Below are 16,823 nucleotides of genomic sequence, written 5' to 3' on the forward strand. Positions count from 1 at the left end.
CACTGTGGCTGCCTGACAGTGTCCGCTGGGCCAAGGTGAAGTACAGCATGGGAGACAGAGGGGCCCACCCACAAGGGGAACGTGTCCCTGCCTCGAAATGTGAAGTCTCGGGGTGAGGGCAAGTGAGAGGGCACATGCGTTTGGAGGAGGAGAGATAGCTCGAGATGGTGGCGGCAGCAGTGGCCTGAGCTTTGGGAGCTAGACGCAAGCCTGGTTACAGATCACGCACCACCCAAAGGTCACGCGATGGCAGTGGCAAGCATGAACCCCGACCTCCGACCACCAGTCAGGTCACACGGCCTCCCAGGCCCAGCCCCCATCCCACTCCAGGCACCCTAAATATATGCACACACACACACACTCGCAGGCAGCGTTCCCATGCAAAACGCGATGGCTTGCCACCCCCCCCAGCCCCCCCACCACCACCTCTGAAAGGGAGCAGACTTAATGCTGAAAGCCTGCCAAAGTGTGGCTGGCTTCCAGCACCAAAAATACCTCCCGGGATCTGAGGGGCTACTGCGCTGGCGTCTATTTGTGGGGCTGGAGCTGCTGCAGTGGCAGAGAGAGGACTCCCTCTGGGGATCGGCTGGTTGCCCATTTGGGCCTATTCTCCCCAAAGTCTAAGGCTCGCTTTCCAGAGCCTGAGGAGGCCTGCTCAGTCAGACTTGCCCTCTGCAGGAAAAATACTTAATCATTTTACCCCCCCACACACACACACACACAAAAACCCCTCAGCTCCATTTCTAGAATGCTGTTGCCTTGTCCTCTTCTACCTGTCTAATCTTTTTCCCCAAGTCACCCATCTAGTGACAAACAAAGAATAAGCAGGGGGCCCGGGTTAACAGTGCAGCAGCCACAGGTGGCTTTGCAAGAGTGAGGCTTCAGGAGCACGGCGACCAGCTGAGGTTTGTGGGTTGCGGTGGAGGAGAACCCTGTTGGGCTTGCAAGGATTTTCCAAAGATGAGTATTTGACATAAGATAAACAGATGCCCATCCATCCATCCATCCATCCATCCATTCATCCATCCATCCATTGATTCGATAAGTATTTATTAAATACCCACTGCTTGTCCAGAACTGTGCTGGGCTGTGACTGTCTGTCCTCGTGGAAATGAAGGATGGACTGCAAGGCATTGGGTTGAGCTTCCGTGAGCCCCCAGGGACTATGGGTTTGACACCAGCTGGACAGGATGAGGAAGAAGACACAAAAGTCCAGATAGATACCAGAAAACTCGAGTTCCAGAAAAACATAGGCAGGTCTGAGGGGTATGGAGCCTATTAGCATGATCGGTAGCATGATGTCTTTAAATAATACTCGTGGAAGAGATAGTCATGTACTGTATACAATTCCATTAAAAGAGGAAATATCACAAACTTATTGTTAATAAATAATATTTGTGGAATGAATGAATGAATTCCCCGTGATCTAGGGACGCGCTTAGTGAAGCCCCTTTAAAGACCAAAGGCTCATACATATTGTCATCGCCTCATGGGATGTTATATTTCAATACAAACCATGAACTCGAGTTGTTCTTTTTTTATTCCCAAGATATACTGTTATAATTAAGTGCTTAACTGATAAGGTTCGTATTTGTTCTAGCCTATTGGGACTAAAAATATGAACAAATCTTTCCATTTTAATGACGTTATTAATTCTTCCAATGGTTTTACCTAGGTCTATTTTAATTCCATCAACTATCTGAAGGTTGAAGGTAGAAAGTCCCATCTCCTAGATGGACATACTGAGGCCCAGAGATGTTAAGTGTGCTTCCACCAGGGTACAGCCCAGTAGACCAGATTAGTGTTCCCCCAGCTGCTATGCTGACCCTAGGTGCCCCCATAACCTCACAGGACTCAGATCTCAGACCTTGTCCAGTGACGGATGTGGGAACTTGGTGACATTGTGTCGTGCTGCCTGCAGTGTGTTCTCTCACCTGTCTCCTCTCTCTCCTCCCTGCTCTCTCTCCCTCTCCCTTCATTTGGGAAGCACAGGGATGGCTGAGGACGAAGCATGGGGTGAGTAGAAGGATCTGTTTCATTATACCCTGTCTTTGCTCCTGGTTCTAGCCTTTATTTCTGGACCGTGGGTAGGGGAGATGGTATTGGACGAGTATTTAAATTTTATGATAATCTTCCCAAGATGTGATTAAGTTGAGGCATGGGGTAGAGACGTGACCCCCTTCCAGGGTCACAGAGCATTTGATTTAGAACCAGAAGGTCCTAATTTTCAGCCACAAGCTTTATCAGTTGTATGTTTTCAACCCTACCGCTGGCTCTGTTGGGTGTATTTGGCCAGACTGATGTTCCACGTATCAATCAAATGGGGGAAATGCTGTTCCAAAATTCCTAGCATCTTCTTCAAATCATATTCTTTAATAAATTGCGATTTATATTCAGTCTACTCAGAGATAAGAGGGTAGACAAGACTGTCTGGATGGGGAGACAAGACCTACTTATAAAGAGAAATAAATAATAATATGGGGTAACTTATGATAATTGCCTGGAGGGGTGCCAACAATAAACACCAAAGAAGTGTGAAGGAAAAAAAAAAAGCAGGTATGCATCAGGGAAAAGAGCTTAGACAGATTCTATGTGGCTCCACAGGACACAACCAGGAATAACCAGTGAAAGTCACAAGGAGATAAATTTCAGCTAATTACAACGATGAAAGAACTTTTGAAGAATTAAGTAATTTCAGTCGGTGAAGGTGAAGGGAAGCCTAGGGTTTCCTGCACACACATCCTACACGGTATTGAGTGGACGACTGTGTAAGACCCCTCGCGGGTCTAAATGCCCAACTACCACCACCCCTTTTCTTACGCTCCTGCTCAGGGAATTTCATGGACTCCCTCCAGGGTTCCCAGGAGTGATTTTATTTTATTTTATTTTATTTTATTTTATTTTATTAATTTTATTTTATTTTTTCTGTTTATACCACTGAGGACTGTAGCCACGAGAGGGCAGTAGATGGAGCTTATCCGAATACTTGAACATATTGAGCAAACTGGCGGGTGCTCTCGTCTGGAGCAGGGACTACGCAGATCCTGCGAGCTCACCGGGGTCTAGCTTGCAGGCCTCCTTCGGAAAGCCACGTCCAGGCACTGCGGACACCAGGAGACTACATGGCACCGAATCAATGGTCGTAAAGGCGCCGAGGCATCGCCATCCGGAATCCAGAGACGGCTCACCTTAGGTCATTAAAATAAGTTATCTCACCTCCACCTTGGTTCCCGCCGCCAGACAAGCTCGGTGGGGCCTGAATGTGGAAAGCGCCCCTCTGGCCCCCCACCCCACCGCACCCCACCGCACCCCACCGCACCCCGCAAGCCTTGCCAGGTGCCCAGGATCCCAAACAGAGCCGGACGCTCCAGCTTCAGAGCAAAAGCTCACCTTTGCATCACAAAAACAACAATTCATAACAACTTCAGGCCTCACCTGACAGCTTGTTGGTTTTTAGAAATCCACGAGCGAGGCCGGGCGGGGGTGGGCATTTGCTGCCACCAATTCCAATTCCGAGGCCCTCTGTTCTCAACCTCACTCACCCCGCCACTCGCATTAGAGATGAAGAGGGACGTGTGCGGGATGGGGATGGACGCGGTGACAGGTGGTGCTAGGGGAGGTGGGGGGGCACCTCCCCACTGCCCTCACCTACTCTGCGGGCGGGCGCGTGCTGAGCTCCGCGCACCGGGGGGTGCGGGGGTGCGGAGTGGATGGGGGGTGCTGGCCGGCTGCGATCTCAAGGCCTCCCCCCGAGTCCCCAGCGCCCCCGCCCCTTGCAGGATTCCGTTGCCCCCTTGGCCACTTAAGGTGGCCGGTGGGTCCGGGCCGCGCAGGGCGCAGGGCGCAGGGCGCAGGGCGCGCAGCCCGGCGGCCTCCGGGTGCCGAACCCGCTGGTCCTTTGTTGACAGCTCGCGGAGGCGGCGGTCGGGGCGGGCGGGGGCGCGGCGGGGGCGCGGCGGGGCGCGGGGGGGCGCGCGGCGGTGCCAGGGGCGGGCGCGGCCCCGGGCGGGCGGGCGCGGCCGGCAGGGAGCGGGTTAACGCGCGCGGCCTCTATGATAATGAGCTGCATGGTAATATAGGGAGGCCGGCGCTCGGGGCTCCGCCGCCGCCGCCACCGCGGGAGCCGGAGCTGCCGGAGCTGCCCGAGCTGCCCGAGCTGCCCGAGCTGCCGGGCGCAGCGGCGTCCGCGCCAGGCTGGAGCGGGAGGGCGGCCGGGGCGCAGCGGCCCGGGCTGTGCCACCGGGAGCGCGAGCGGGCCCGAGCAGACCCCGCGGGCCGGGCAGCGGCGAGCAGCCGAGCGGGGCCCCGGAGCCGGCCGAGCCGGCCCCGAGACAGATCTGGAGAGCCAGGCTCCCGGAGGAAATGGGACCGTGACCGAACCGGGCAGCCAGAAGGGAAGGAAGCAGCGCCGGGCTCGCTGATGTCAGAGCAGCCCGGAAAGTCGCGCCGGGAAGCCCTGAAGGCAGCCGGGGCTCCGCCGCTCCCGCAGCAGGGACACCCACGCCGCCGGGCCCCGCGCGCACCCCCCGCGCCTCCGGCCACAGCGCGCGGCGGGGCACCGAGGGCGCGCGGCCCCGAGCCCCAGGGGCCCCTCCGGGGGTACGGACGTGCAGCCCCGTATGCATTCGGACTCCGCGTGGATTTGGCCGTGCCCGTGACCGCGAGCTGCGGGCAGCGGCAGGGGCAGCCCGGCGGCCGGGGCGCACCGGCCGGGAGCGGAAGGACGGACGGACGGACACGTCGGCCGAGCCGGGTAAGCGGCGCCTGCCCGCGCCTGTGCCCGAGCGCGCGCGCCCCGGGCGCCCCCCGCCCCCCACCCGCGGCCCCGCCCCCCCCGCCCCCCATCGGAGGGATGCGCGGGGGGCGGTGGCGGCGGGGCGGCGGGGGCGCGGCGGGGGCGCGGCGGGGCGCGGCGGGGGCGCGGCGGGGCGCGGCGGGGGCGCGGCGGGGGCGCGGCGGGGGCGCGGCGGGGGCGCGGCGGGGGCGCGGCGGGGCGCGGCGGGGCGCGGCGGGGGCGCGGCGGGGCGCGGCGGGGGCGCGGCGGGGGCGCGGCGGGGCGCGGCGGGGGCGCGGCGGGGCGCGGCGGGGCGCGGCGGGGGCGCGGCGGGGGCGCGGCGGGGCGCGGCGGGGGCGCGGCGGGGGCGCGGCGGGGCGCGGCGGGGCGCGGCGGGGCGCGGCGGGGGCGCGGCGGGGGCGCGGCGGGGCGCGGCGGGGCGCGGCGGGGCGCGGCGGGGCGCGGCGGGGGCGCGGCGGGGGCGCGGCGGGGGCGCGGCGGGGGCGCGGCGGGGGCGCGGCGGGGGCGCGGCGGGGGCGCGGCGGGGGCGCGGCGGGGGCGCGGCGGGGGCGCGGCGGGGGCGCGGCGGGGCGCGGCGGGGGCGCGGCGGGGGCGCGGCGGGGGCGCGGCGGGGCGCGGCGGGGGCGCGGCGGGGCGCGGCGGGGCGCGGCGGGGGCGCGGCGGGGGCGCGGCGGGGGCGCGGCGGGGGCGCGGCGGGGGCGCGGCGGGGCGCGGCGGGGGCGCGGCGGGGGCGCGGCGGGGGCGCGGCGGGGCGCGGCGGGGGCGCGGCGGGGGCGCGGCGGGGGCGCGGCGGGGCGCGGCGGGGGCGCGGCGGGGGCGCGGCGGGGGCGCGGCGGGGGCGCGGCGGGGGCGCGGCGGGGGCGCGGCGGGGGCGCGGCGGGGGCGCGGCGGGGGCGCGGCGGGGGCGCGGCGGGGGCGCGGCGGGGGCGCGGCGGGGGCGCGGCGGGGGCGCGGCGGGGGCGCGGCGGGGGCGCGGCGGGGGCGCGGCGGGGGCGCGGCGGGGGCGCGGCGGGGGCGCGGCGGGGGCGCGGCGGGGGCGCGGCGGGGGCGCGGCGGGGGCGCGGCGGGGGCGCGGCGGGGGCATAGCTGTGGCCGTGATTTGAGGGGGGGGGGCGTCTAGCAGCTCAGAGGAACCCACAAAAATTGGGGGATCCATTCATTCCCTTCCTGCTATTCACAAGCACAGCGGACAAGGTCCGGGAGCCGCTGACTAAGATGGGTGTCTGGGCTGGGTTGGACGTTTCAGGGCCGGGAGTCAAGTTCAGCCCTCCCTGCCCAACACAGAAGCAGGCTCCTGTCTTGCTGGGCTTCCTTCCCAGACCTTGAAACTTCATTCTTCCCTCTGGGCAGGCTTTGGATTCTGGGGCCTTCCACAGAGCGACAGAGCCCCGGAAGAGATAGCTCTGGCTGGAGGAATTCAGCTATTCCTAATTGAAATGCACAACTTTTGTGCAATCACCCCAGAAAGCTCCCGGAGTTGCTAGCAGCCCTCTCTCCTCTGACCTCCTGGCAAGAGAGAATTCATTAACTTCCCTCTCACCTCACACAGCACCGTTTGAACTAATTACCTGTGATCTCTCCTCCTTGGCTGGCCTGGGGTGGGGGGGTCGTTGGGGGGGGGGTGGAGTGAGGCAAGAGAGTAGAAAACTGAGAGCAATCTGTCAAGATATCCCAGTGAGGTTGTTTTTCTTTTCCCTTCTTCCACCTGGCATGTCCGCCTTTCCCCGGACCCTCCCTCATCCTAGAACTTGCCCTCCCTGCATGACCTGAAGGAGCCTTCCCTTCCGTCCCCCAGGCCCCCAGCCGACCCTCTTCAGGGACCCGCTGATAAAGGGAGGGCAATGCAGGCTGCCCTCTCTGCTCCCTCACTGTCCTCAGCAAATTGCATTAGGACGGGGCAAATTGGCTTGCAAAGCAGTTAAATGGAAATGACATTTGGAGCGAGGTGTGGTGGGGTTGCTGCCGAGGATCAGCAGGATCCGAAGGGGTAAAGTAAAGTAGCGGAAGGTCTCCTCTGCCCAGGGATCATGGGTCTGGCAGGAGAACCGCCCCCCCATCCCAGTCTCTTTAATAGGACAGGAGGATCGGGGTACCTCACACCCTGTAGTAGAGCAGAGGGGCTGGTTGGCCTTTCAACCCAAGTCCAGATGAAGAGCAAACCGTGGTGTTACGTGTCCATCCCCCAAAAGAAACCATGTCATTATCAGATTGGTGACTCCCATTTCGGAGCTGGCCTGAGTACCTATCCCTGTCCCCCCAGAGCTGGGGAGCACCTACCCTCCAACATGCTTGACCCGCCAAACGCTGCAGGTGTAGTAAATGTGAAAGTTCACCATCTGGAATCCTGGAGCCTGTGCTTATAGCATGAGGTTAAAAAAGAAAACCGTCAAAAAACAGCTACTTCTCCACTGGACCCCTTTTCCCATTTGCCAATACTTCCGATGAGTCCGTTCATCTTTATTTCATGGGCACGTTACAAGAAAACACAGGCGCAGGAGGGGAAACCAGTGCCACAGTTAAATATCCAAGGCGCCAGCTGGCAGCAGCCGAAACTCCCCAGTTCGGGTACTATGGAATATTTATGGTGCTGGAGTTGTCACTGTTTGGGGGTTTATAGTCGCTATCCTGCCCTCCTTTTCTACAGCTGCCTCCCCAAGATATGAGATTTGTTGTGAGGGGAGGCGATTCCTGTCCCCAGCAGCAACAGCTCCCCCCCCCCACCCCCCAGCTGTCCCTCTGCATTGCCACACAGCTGTCTCCACTCACACACAGACCGGGGCCCGATATACTTCTGTCCATCATGGCAAATGGAGAGGTGAGGAGCTCCAAGGCAAGCCGAAGCCCCTACGCCCACCCCACCCCCATTCTGGTCGTAAAGAGACTGGAGCATCGTGTTACAGTCTGTTAACTACAAATAATTCAGGACTGTCCACAGGGAGACTGGCTTCGAGGTGTTGTCGCTTTGCAGCTCGTCTGCACCCCCACCCCCATCACTACCACCCTCACCCAGGGCCAGTCTGCTATCAATTCATTATATGTGAATATTCTTTTTCTCCCCTTCACATATGCTCAGTTCCAACAATGATGAATGGAACGGATTCCCTTATGGGAAACAGTTTTTTCACTTAGTTACAAAGATTTCATGCCTGATTAGAGTACATGAAGGCTGGGTGTGCGTCCACTTCTTTTTTGGTCATTTCTAAAGGTGAGCCCTGCGGAGACAGAGAAAGGCAGTTCTTCCTGGGGTCAAACGGCCGGTCCCAAAGGCACCCTGGGAGGGATGGATGGTAAGAACGGGGACACCCCTTTTCTCCTCGGCTTAGCCCTCCGGCTCTCCGGGGCCCCATTCCCTGGCACTGGGGCATATGGAACCTCTTTATCTAGCTCCACACTGTTCCATCTGGAATTCGAGGGCAGAAATAGAGGCGAGAAAGTTCTTTGTTGGGGAGCAGGGTCCCTACCGGGCAAGAGTGTAAAGGAAGCGGAGGAGGGGAGGGTGACAGCTGAAAGAGCAGGCTTAGGCCTGAGCAGTGCAGAAGTTCCCTGCTCCTAGAGTTGGTTAACCATTAACCCCCTGCCGGGCCTGGGCCAGATCTCCCGCTCAGGGGAAAAGATAGGTCTAGAAACCCAGAAGCCCAGCAGGTGTTCCCTGCATCCCCCTCTGGCTCAGCGGAACATTTGTTCTGTCTCCCCTCCTTGCTCCAGCCAGAGGCTCAGTCCTGGCCCCTACCTACCCTCCCCCACCCCCACCCGCCTTCCCTGGCAGGGGCACCCTCTTCCCACCCCCTGCCAGCTGTCCCTTCACCCAGGCATTGCCTGTTGTTTCATGGCAGCGTGCATCTCAGCCACCAGGAAGCAGGGAGGGGGGCTGGTGGAGAGAACTGATTGAGGGGAGCAGACCGGCTCCACTCAAGACCCTAAAGCCAGAGCGCCAAGCTCACGTTCTACCATGTTTCAAGCAGAGGGATCAACACAGAGGGCCCAGATTTGCTTGGGGCATGGGAGAGGGGAGAGTTTCCGTCCAAGTTCTCTTCTCCTCCAGGAGCACTGGACTGTCCTAGTGCTTCTATGATCTGGCTGATGGGTCCCTATTTGGGCTCTCCCAGAGTCGGTCCTTTGATCCAAGGCCGTGTCATAGCATTGCCAGTTCATCAGACCTGGCTTCTTGAACTTCAGAATTTAAAAAAATAAAATAAAAAAATAAAAAGTCGGCAGATGAACCAAGCATTGCAGACCCACAAGATGCAGGAACAGAGTCGCACGTGGAAAGCCCAAGTCCAGATGTAGAAATAGTCACGGGGACCCAGAGAAGCAGGGTGCCGGGAAAGGAAGATAAGGACGGAGAGATTGGCGGTGTGAGCAGGCCACAGAGAGCTGGGAGCAATCGGAAAGCGTGTGGGAAAGAACAGTCTAGGCTAAGGGAGTCCTTCTTCCCAGGCAAGGGGAGGCTCCATCCGGGCTGCCGGCTGCCATGGGGAGCTGAAGTAGCAGGTCAGCTCCACTAGAGGGGGATCTTGAAAACCAGGCTTGGCCTGAAACTGTGGTTTCTGTGCCTTTTTTTTTTTTTTTTAAGAAGAAAAAAAAAAGATATATTAGAAACTCCCAGCTGTCACTACCCCGAGACTACAACTGGTGGGGTCCTATTGCCAGGGGACCTCGGGGCCGCCGTCTGGGGAAGCAGTCACCGGAGGCGCCCCAGCAGTGCATGCAGCCAGGCTGGGGAGAGGCCTGCCCCGGCTCAGTAGGCAGGATGCAGGATGCCTCCGGGGTGGGCCCCGGGGAAGGGGGTGCCGTCTCCAGTTAGCAGGCAGTGCAGTCTGCTGGCCTGCACCCCGCCCCCCCGCCCCCGACGGCTGGGGCCTCCTTTATCAGCAGCAGAAGTTCTTGGCCCAAGCCCAAGCCGCCTTCACATGCCTCCCCCCATCCCCTCCAGCCCCCAGCTCCCTAAATGTAGATTTTCGAGATCCTCCCAGGTGGTAGCAAACCTGCTCCCGAGGAGACTTTTTTAGAAAGACTTTTCAGGAACTGAACGCATGTCAACGTTGTATCGCCGATTTAATCTTTTCTTCATATTCTCTGTGGGAGCCTTTCTCTGAGTCATAATCCCCCTCTTTCATTTCAGCAGAGGACAATATGGAGAGGGAACAGAGTCCAGAGGCTTTTCTCATCTGCGGAGATGAGAACTGTCTAACAGGGCTCTGGAAAAACAGCGAAGTTTTGGGGACGGGCAGGGGGCCAGAGAGTCGCATCCCTTCGGATCTGATAGCAGAGCCCCTGATGCCTCATCTTGGCTTCCGGTTGGCTCGCATCTACCTGGGGTCAAGCGGAGGGAGGGAAGGGAAGAGAGAGAAAAGAAGGAAAACAAGATAAATGTATCATGTTATGAAAGTTTAATCCTGCTTTTCCTTGGCTAAAATTACTTTAGAGTATGAGAGATAAAAGGCAACGGGGTTGCCCTCGGAAGGTTCAGCTTGTCTTTGAGAAGGAAGAGGGGGAGGGATCCTGGGGCTCCGCGTGAATGGCCCATGAATGAACCTCTTTCCTCCATGCCCCCCACAACAACGTTCTCTCTGAAGCTTCCAGAGAGAGAGAGAGAGAGAGAGAGAGAGAGGACAGAGGCTTCGGACAGAGGCGCCTCCAGTGCACCATCAGGGAGCTCACCTCCCAGGCTTTCTCTTCCTGTCTTTAAACACCCTCCCTTCTTCCCACCTTGGTGGCTTGTTTGGAGATGAGGTGGGGGCTATGGAAGAGGGGATGAGGGGGGAACCCCAGGACATCCCCTCCAACTTTACCCCTGGTCTATGGAAGCTTACCTCCCCCCACCCCGTGTCTTGCCCTTGCAGTGAGCCAAAGAGGAAGACACCAAAAGCAGAAATTGGAATCCATTTGCTTTTAAACAAATAGAAACCAGTCACTTCCTTGTGCAAGGCTAGGGATGGAGGAGCAGCAAAACAAAGATGAAAATGTAAGAGATCCTACCTCCAAGAAACAATGTGCTGAGGGCTGGGGGGGGGGGTGGGTGATCTAAGCCAAGGATCCTCCAGGGAGCCTTTAGTAAAAGGCAGGATGGAGTTAACAGTGTTGGGGGTGGGGGGCGGGGAGGGGGAAGGCAAGGAAGTGAAGGCACAGAAGCTCCTGGAAGCTTTGGCTCTGGTCCTTGGAAGGTGTAGATTTCCAGGAGAGAGACTCGCAGGCCTGAGAACCTCAGTGGGCCCTTGGGAATTTCTGTTCTCAGAACTACCCCTAATTCCCCTCATCCTCTGTGGATATTCAGGGGACCGCCAGCCTTGCAGTTGTTTTGTGTTAGCCAACATCCGACAGCAAGGACCCGGCCCACACTCCTGAGGGCTTTCCACCCTGCATTCTATGCAAATTGCATCCCTTTCCGTCCTCTAGAGCCGGTGGGTGGCTCGGTGCCCCCGTGGCTCCTCGGGAAATGTTATTACTCATCTGTGCTCACATTTCGGTGTCCAGAATCCTGCTGTTAACTCACCCGCTCTTACCTGAATGAACTCATTAAACGGGTCAGACCCGGCAGAAATAGAATTCGGATTTTACCCCCACACCTTGGCTGGGCAGGGCAAGCCAAGGCCACCAGCCACCTCTGCCCTGTTCCCTGCCTGGAGAGGGAACCAATCTCTTGTTAAGGTTTCTGTCCAGAGGGAAGGCAGGGAGGATGGATGGAAGGAGGTGAAAAGGAGGATGACTTCTTCTCAATGGAAAAAAACTTTATCCGACCCTATAGAGGAAGGCTGTACTCTCCTTGCACCTTAAAATGATATCTAAGGTGGACAGATCTTGCATTGGGGCAGACGGAACAGGGGGGCATGCTTGGGCTTCAGGAGGCCGTTGATAGCTATATCTGTGTCTATACCTGTGTAAATACACGTGTATTTGTATAGGTATGTGACGTGTGTGTGTATAGAAAGAGGGACGTCTATGATCCCCCCAAATGGAGAGAACCACTAGACTCTGGTGTCTGAGGCTTCCCCTTGTCCTCATTTTTCTGTTTTCAGTCCTGTTGTGGAATGGGCGCTTCGGATGAGGAACTAACCCCAGAACCTCCCCCCCACCCCGCCCCCAGGTCCCAAAGGTCCCAAAGTGGTAGGCCGCCCACTGAGGAAATGAGAAATCCTGGGAGAGATGGGCTGTCAGGGATGCCTAGGCGTTGTCACCGCCCTAGGGCCAATGGGCAAGCTGTGGAAGTTCTCTGAGCCGGAGGCAGAGCAGAGGCTCCTTCTGTTAAGGGAGAAGAGGGAAGGTTCAGGAGGAGAGGACGTGGAGGTGAAAAAGCCCTGCCTGCCCCGTGCAGGCCGGGGGACCAGAGAGCAGACACAAGTGGCAAGAGGGGATGTTGCTGCTTTGAAGTGGTTTCCTGCTTCATAAAAGCGAAAGGCCTCGGCTGGGCTGGGTAAATATTACGTTGGCCTCTGACCTCCCACCTCCCTTGACTGCTCCCCACCCCCCAACCCCCACCCCAGCTTCCTTTTTTTTTTTTTTCCCCTCCTGGGCACCAGAGATACCTGAGGGAGAAGAGCCTATTTTCTCAACTTCAGAGTCCTCCCTGGAAGCCTAGGTCAGAGCCAGACAGGAAGCCCAGGCTCCTCCCCTGTCCCCAGACAGGAGAGCCCTGTTGTGGGTCAGCAGCCCTATCTGCTCCACGTTGGCCCAGGTGGTGTGTCCCCAGAGGGGGTGGGGGTCAGGATTTCACGGTCACCTGACAAGCCTGCCCCCTACACCACCCTCACCCCAACCAGCCCCCTAGGCCTTCCAGCCAAACCCTTTGGCATTCAGTGGGATGAAAACCCACACCACCAGGGTTTCTCTCCCTTCCTGAGTTTGATCCGGAAATGAACAGATGTCAAGTCCAGCAGCCCACTCTGAGGGACCACCAGGGTGCGGGGCCCTTCAGCTTTGTGGCCCAGAGGGCCCAGCGCTGAGACACTTGGGGCAAATGATATGGATTGCATGTGACCCCAGGGGAAGCCACACCTGGCACCCTGGTGTAGGAGGTTCGGCCCTACCGAGCAGGGTGTGGGAACAGATGGCCAGGAAGGGTCTGCTGTCAGCATAAGGTCCTAACGCACGGGAACAAAGGGCCTTCGCTCACACTTGTCACTCTCCCCTCTTCCTCAAAGATTTCTCACCTGCCACGGGGGCTCATCCACCATTTGCTCTCTGATCACAGGAGGGAGGCGAGAGGGAGCCCTGAGACACTCTAGGAGAGGTGGCCCCTGCTGCTTATCCTGCATCTCAGTTTCTCCATCTGTACGGCAGGAACGCAGGAACGCGTGCCTTCCGTGACTACCCAGGCACCGTCGTGTCCCTTTGTTTCCGGAGCCAGGCATAGGAAGATAGTTAGGGGATTTGGAAAAATGACAATTGTTGCAAATATGCAAAACCATTCTAAAATTTAGAGCAGGAATAACGCCAAGCTAGGGACATCTCTCTCTCTCTCTCCTTCTCTCTCTCTTTCTCTGTCTCTCTGAATTTGTTTGGAACTTTCTGAGAAAATAAGATTTTATTTAAAGGAAATCTATGTGCTAAAGGTTCTTGTGTATAAAAATAGATAAAGGTCCCAGGGGAACTGGAAAGGGAGAGGGAAGCCAGGCGTATTCCTGATGCTGTGGGGGCACACGCATGGCTCATGGTTAACATTTAACCGTGGGCCAGGCGGGGTGGGAGGGGGTTGGAATTTGGATTCTGAATGTGCTACTCGTGGGGTTTGGGTGGCTGCTGCTTTAAGAGTTGAGCTGACGCCGTCACAGAACTGGTCAGTTGGCATATTTTTGGGAGTCAGCCTGGCCTGGCGGGAGAAGGCGCAGATCTCAGGGGCCTCGGGCGGCCTGCCTGCAATAAGGCTTGAACCTCTCCTGCAGAGAGAGCTCCTCTGAGTGTATTAATGGGGCCGACTCAGCATGAAGGGCATTGGCAGGAGCTGGGCCCCAGAGCCCAAGCGGGACCACGTAGGTCCTTGGCCAGCGCTGATCAGTGGACAGAACAGCAGGATGTCTTGTGAGATGCGTCAGTGTCTTCTTGTAGCCCCAACAGCCCCCTGGCACCCAGCCTTGTCCCTTGCTGGAAGCACAGAGCCTGGGAAGGTGGCTCTGGGAGGAGAGAGTCCTGCCCGTTGGCAGCCGGGTCCAACAGCCTACTGTGGAAAATGAGTGTGGCAAGGTGCCTTTTCCTTTCTAAATCACTTTTGAGGGGCACCTGGGTGGCTCAGGCAGTTAAGGGTCTGCCTTTAGCTCAGGTCACGATCCTGGGGTCCTCCCCAGATCAAGCCCCACTTTGGGCTCCCTGCTCGGTGAGGAGTCTGCTTCTCCCTCTCCCTCGCTCCTCCCTCCTCACTCCTGTTCTTTCTCTCTCTCTCCTTCTTCCCTCTGTCCCTCTCACTCCCTCGCTCTCTGTCTCAAATAAAAAATCTTTTTAAAAAATAAATCGCTTCTGAGAAAACAGCTTGACTTACAAACGAAATGGGTGTTTTCGGTGGACTGCCTGGGAAGTGTTTCTGAGTGTGTGATGGAAGCGCCCGCCCAGGCTCCTATCATAGATGCGAAGCCTGAGTCCAAACCCAACTGGGTGAGTAGAAGGGCCCGAGTCACCAGTGGGTGGCCATTCACTGCCCTCCAAGCGCGAGGAGGCTTGTTGGCCCCAGCCTCACCCAGCTGGGCGAGCTGCCCTCAGCCACGTTCTCTTCCAGTCTCTTCTGTCCCAGCTGTGCCCAGACACCGACCCCATCTCTCTGTCTCTGTCTTTCCCTCGGTGCAGTAGTCCCTGAGAACACCGATGTCTCCCCCGTCTGCTGGCCTGCGGGCCCTAGGACACCCAGACGGCCTCTCCCTGGAGCTGTGCAAAGGCCCCCCTCTTTTCACTTGCTGCAACCAGCTTTCCTCCATCCACCACTGCAAGCCTTGCTATTTGCACAGTCAATGGCCCTGGCAAGGCCAGGCCGCCCCTCCCTCCCGAGAGGCGCTGTGGGCACTGTTTGTGTCTCGGTCTCTATAGACTCAGCATTCAGCACTTGAAGAGGGTGAGACAATGGCCCGAGCAGCTGCCTGCAGACGGGGCTGGCTGGGAGGCTGCTGGGGAGGGGAGCGGGAGCGGGAGCGGCAGGCCAGCCAGAGTTTGGGCCCCACGCGTGCACCTGTGAGCTTTCTCAGGCAGCCGGGGCCAACGCAGAGGGAATGAGCCGGGAGCTGGGAGCCACAGGACCTGGTCCAGGCCACCTGATTGGCGCCCTCCGCATGCCCGCAGCTTTCTTGGCTGAGCTTTCCACCAGCTGTGTAGTCCCTCGGGGCCCAGAGGGAAAGGCAGGGTCCTGGCCTCCCTCTCCCCACCCCCCCAGGGAAGCCACAGTGTAGAACCTCAGGACAGGAAGAGGCAGGACACTTGCCCAGGTAGAGCAAGCAGGAGATGCTTGGCCAGGAGCCTGCCAGGTAGAAGAAGGGTGCATTACTTGCAGAGATCAAAGGTGGTGCAATAGAATTCAGTTTGATGGAATATGCGTTTATTGAATGCGTACTATGTGCCAAGTGTTTCATGCGGAAGGCATGTCCCTGTCCAGGCTCGTGACAGGCTTGCTATATGGCCCGGGAGGTCGGGGAGGCACATACATGATGCTCACACAAGTTCAGTGTAAGTCCTGCAAGCGGGCGGAAGAGAGAGGGATCAAGCCCGGCCCCAGAAGGGGCCCTCGAGGGAGGCAATGAGCCCTGCTGCATCTGGGGACTTTAAACAGAGGGTGGAAGACGACACCCTGGTCTCAGGAAGGGATTCCTCTGTGGAGCAGAAGGGTACAGCAGGTGATGGCTGAGATCTGCACCCGCTTCCAGGTCTCGTCACCTGGAGGCCCAGGTTGCTGCTCAGTAAATACAAGGGAGGAAGAGGCTCTGCTGTAAGTGAGGTGGAGGGCTGGCCCGGGCTGTGAGAATGACCCGCAGCTGCTGGCCTTAATTCCATAGTAAATAGAGCTGGTTCTCACCCCCACCCCAGCCCCCCACCCCCTCGACTCCCCCCAGAGCGGGGTGCCAGGGAGGCTAGGCTGGGCTAAGCCCTCATCTTCCCTGGAGCCAGAATTCTCGCAGTCACGTGAAAGTGAGCACTCGGTCCAGGAGCCGGGGCCCACCCGTCGGCACGGAGTCTGGGTCAGCTCTCGGCTCGCACAGCCCTAACTTCTAATCATTGTCATAAACAGGACGGAAGCAGCTGCTCACTCCGGTCTATTATCAGCTTGGTTGGAGACAGAGAAATTTAAATGACAGTACGATGCTTAGCAAAGAAACGAAAGTCGGTGTTAAAAATAAAGAAAACAAGACAGCTTGTTTCATCGAAATGGAAGGGTTATTAAACAGCCCCGAATTAATCAGTGATCTGCCAGGGCTGAGAAGTGAAGAGCAGCAGGGCCAGGGGAGAGCGGGGAAGGTGGGGGAGAGAAGGCCCCGGGCAGGTAGGAGCTGCCTCTGCTCCCCCGGGCTGGCTGCGGGGACTGTGGAAGCCGGCAGGCGTTCAGAGGGGCAGGTGGCGGCTACTTCTCTGCCCCCCAGGGAAGAGCAGCAGGTGTGTGTGTGGGGGGGGGGCTTTAGCACCCCAGCCCCTCTCCTGACAAAGTCCTGCTTCTGGAATCTCTCCAATGGCCATCACCTGTGCCAGCCCTTGGGGCCACCCATTGCTCCCTGCCTTCCTACCAGCCAGGGCAGGGTGGGAGCCAGGTGACCTTCTGCAGGTGGCCCCAAGCTCCCCACCAGGCCTCTAGCCCCCCCACCTTCCGCCTCACCAGCCAGGGCAGGGGAGCCAGGTGACCTTCTGCAGGTGGCCCCAAGCTCCCCATCAGGCGTCTAGCCCCCCCACCCCCACCCTCTGCCTTCTCACCAGCCAGGGCAGGGCAGGAGCCAGGTGACCTTCTGCAGGTGGCCCCAAGCTCCCCACCAGGCCTCTAGCCCTCCCCCCACCCTCTGCCTTCTCACCATCCAGGGCAGGGGAGCCAGGTGACCTTCTGCAGGTGGCCCCAAGCTCCCCACCAGGCCTC

At 58.9% G+C, this 16,823-nt stretch overlaps 1 protein-coding gene across 3 annotated transcripts in view; it reads left to right on the top strand.

Moving 5' to 3' along the window:
- The first annotated feature begins 4,123 nt into the window (after positions 1–4,123).
- PLXNA2 (plexin A2) overlaps positions 4,124–16,823 on the top strand; it is a 207,636-nt gene continuing 194,936 nt past the window's right edge. For all 3 annotated transcript variants that reach the window (XM_041757924.1, XM_041757928.1, XM_041757938.1), the window contains exon 1: positions 4,124–4,753. The gene's annotated coding sequence lies outside the window, so the exon portion shown is untranslated. The remainder of the gene's footprint in view (positions 4,754–16,823) is intronic.

Source organism: Vulpes lagopus, chromosome 1, assembly GCF_018345385.1.
Source record: "Vulpes lagopus strain Blue_001 chromosome 1, ASM1834538v1, whole genome shotgun sequence".
NCBI classification, from domain to species: domain Eukaryota; kingdom Metazoa; phylum Chordata; class Mammalia; order Carnivora; family Canidae; genus Vulpes; species Vulpes lagopus.